This window comes from Tinamus guttatus, unplaced genomic scaffold, assembly GCF_059628265.1.
Source record: "Tinamus guttatus ecotype Peru unplaced genomic scaffold, ASM5962826v1 Tinamus_guttatus_pri_ptg000649l, whole genome shotgun sequence".
Taxonomy (NCBI): domain Eukaryota; kingdom Metazoa; phylum Chordata; class Aves; order Tinamiformes; family Tinamidae; genus Tinamus; species Tinamus guttatus.
The window spans coordinates 2,472,314-2,475,782 of record NW_028289183.1 but is presented as its reverse complement, the minus strand read 5'-3'; positions in this window follow the sequence as shown (position 1 = coordinate 2,475,782).

Genomic DNA, 3,469 nt, shown 5'->3' with positions numbered 1-3,469 from the left:
GATAGTGAGGCACACAGAGGAGATGAGATGCTGAGGTGAGTGTTGGTGCATTCACCTTTATGGGTTACGATGTCCAACCAGCTGTAGAGCATGTTATCTCTTTAATTATGGTTTTAAATGGGCTCATTATTGTTTAAATACAATTTCTCTCTTTTTTTCATGTAGACAGGATATTTGAAAACGCTCTGCAATATGCAGCCTTCTCTCTTTTCTAAAATATTGATGGTTCCCACAGAAGAGAAATTCTGCTTTTATGAGTTCCTCTTCCTTGGTCGTACACTTTCTGAGTGAAAGACAATGTTCCCAGAGGAAGCAGTGGATATTAGAGCTGGTTTAGCAAGCCTGAACTAGTGTCCCTTTACAAAACTATTGACTCTAGTAGCTTTATTTGTCTTGGTTTCATTCTACAGCACCCTAATATGTGGCTAGATGTATCGACTAGGAGACATCACATACAGAGAAAATCCCTTTGGTTATAATTCTGATCACATAGGGAACAGCATTTTCTGAAACAAGTTTATGAAAAAGAAGAAGAAGAAGAAAAAAAGGCATTTCAGGGATTAAATCCTCCATTGCTTCAACTGTTGGAAATCCATTTGGGAATAAATAGCCTAATATGTTCACTGCAGTTTAAGAAAGAAATACATTAGACTAAAGGTATTTTGAATGAAAAAGTTATCTCCTTTCTCATTTCAGCACAAACTGAGTCCGTCCCATGTAATCATACTTTTTACTACATACAGATCAGTGATTGCTCATAAAAACAGATTCTCTAGGTATAAAACCAATTGCTGTTCGTGTACAAGAGAAGCTATTTTACCTGAGGGACAGCAGGAAATATTCATCTCACCCTATTACCAAGCCCTTAGAGTTTAATTAAGGACATGATGTGCTTTGAAATCCTCATATAAAAGGTGTTTTATAAGCAGAAATGTGATAAGGGCTACCTGGGCTGAGTAACCCAGGAAGTTACTCCCAGTTACTGTTATTTAATGCCATAAGGCAGAGTCCTATTAAAATCAGTAGGTGACCAGATTAAGCACCTAAACTTGCATTTGAATATTTCTAAGTTTAAAAACCTATGGAGTAATTCAGACCTATGGAATACACTTTTTATTCCTTTTCTTTTTTCTTTTCTTTTTTTTTTTTCTGATAGAATGGGACACAATCCAGTTATTCAGAGCCTGGGATTTTCCGAAGGCTCCACGCTAAGTAGGTACCTAACCTCCATTAAAGGTTACCAGATACAAGCCCTGCCTTCCTTGGAGCACTTTGAAAAGTGTGAATGGAATCGAGGGCAATTTGTGAAACTTGACGGGGAACAGCAAAGCACAGTCCGACTGCTCTAAATGGAACCCACTTGCTATCCTCTGGTTTCTCTCCAAGGCATTTTTTTTGTATGTGTGGGAGGCTCCATAATTCATCATCGTGGAATTCCATAAATCATCATTCACTGTATGAATAATACAGGCAGTATAATAATCTCTGACCGAATTCATGGATATCTTTGTGCACGGGGTTTCACAAATTCTTTTAAACTAGGTAAATCTCCCCCATGTTGAGAGTTTTTTTCCTATGAGCAGCTTCCCTAGGAGAGGCTTGAGTTAGCACAGCAAAACGTATCTGAGAACATAATGTATAGTGTATGGGATGTAAGATTCATTGATGTAGCCAGGTTTAAAAAACTAATCCTGGTTCGCTAAATCTTTGAAGAAGCATTATTTTAGCATGAAATGTTATGTGGCAAGTAGTAATTCTTGCTAGGGTGTAAAATTTTTATTTCTTCTTCAAGTCACTTTGGGAACACTGGCACCTTGGGCTTATTGCTGGTGACTATCACAACATGAGGAGTCCTCTGCAGGACCAGAGAGCAGGGTGTCCCTGTGAGAACTTGTGTAATTTGAGGAAATAATTTCTGAACTAAAATAACATCCATTTGGGAAGCAGGGCGGGAATCCTCTGTTGGAGCCAATAAATGTAGAAAACTGACAGGAGGAGTCAGAGGCTGCTTGGAAATCGTGTGGCTTTGAGGGTCTGAGCGGGGCCAGGAACCCGCTCCTGCTTTATTAGAGCTGCTGCCTAGTGGCCCGGTTCTCTCATTGTAAAGATTTAGCATACGTCAAATCACCTTCCCTTCCTTTGTCAGTTAAACAAAAAAGTCAAGAACCTCCTACAAGCTGCTGTTCTGAGAATATTGAAAGCTGATACTGTTGAAAATGCAAGGCTGGAGATTTGGAGATTTCCCCTTCCTTGCTTTTTGGTTTGCTTCCCATTTAATTGTTCAGCTTCACCTATTTTACACTAGCGGTCAGATGTCCTAAACTCCAGTACAGCTATTATCCCTCTTACCATTGCACACTCTTATTTAATTATTTTTGAGCATCCTGACCCATTTATAGATTAGAAGTCATGAATGAGGTTAATGTATAATTAATGAGCCAGGGTACTTGTGGTGACAGCTCTGAATAATGATGAATGAGCTGAACAAGAGATCTGACGAGTTGTCCAAGGTCAGATTGCACATGGGAGTGTTAATGTTGCCTGACACAGCTTTATTTCCTTTTGATTTCCTATTTTACATAGATTTGTTGTTCTTACATAGCTGTTAAGCCATCTAAATGGATGGGGAAATGTTTGCTGACCTCTGAGCCAGCAGCGAGCCTTTCTAGTAACCCTAATACCATTAGCCAGGAAGGACCAGATCCAAAATCGGTTGTTCTTTCTTGAAAGATACTTGCTAAGTGCACAGGACTTTTGATTAGGAAAAAAAAAATGAATTGTTGACATAAAGAAATAACTTTAATCCATTTTCCTATGACAAATATTCTGTTTCCTAAATGAAGTAAATATGCCTTGACAGAGTGCAGCCTTCCTGATGGTTTGCTGTAGAAATTCTGGCCTCTTGGATGTCACTGAGGGTTTGGTTGCTGGTTTCAGTGAAGGCAGGAGCAAAATCCCACCTGCAATGGGGTTCAGCCAGTGAAAGCAAGTATGGGAATTGCACACTAATTCACAGCTCATGTGAGTAAGGTGCTGCCCAAAAGGAGCCAGCACAAAAAGGTTCTAAAACTTCGTTTTTCCTCCATAAAGATCTCTAACAAGTATTGATATAAATCTATCCAAGCAAAATAATTAGGGTAGAGTTAGGGGGAAAAAAGTGCTGGATGAGCTGTCACTTATAATTGATACGATTTAGCCTGAGTTATTGTAAATCCCTAGTGTAGCATTTTTAGAAATTGCTCTCATTTTATCATAATCATAAGCTAACTTTTGCCTAGATGAAGATGAATTTATCAGGGCATTTATCTGCTGATGATTGCCTATAAATAGGTTTAAGACAAACTAGAAACAACAAAAACTCCTTTGTGTGTCTCTGCTGTGTGAGCAGAGCGGTGTGTAAGTCAGGCACACACTGTGCCTATGTGATTGTAAAGTTAAAAAAAGAAATTGAACACAAATTGGCAAAATG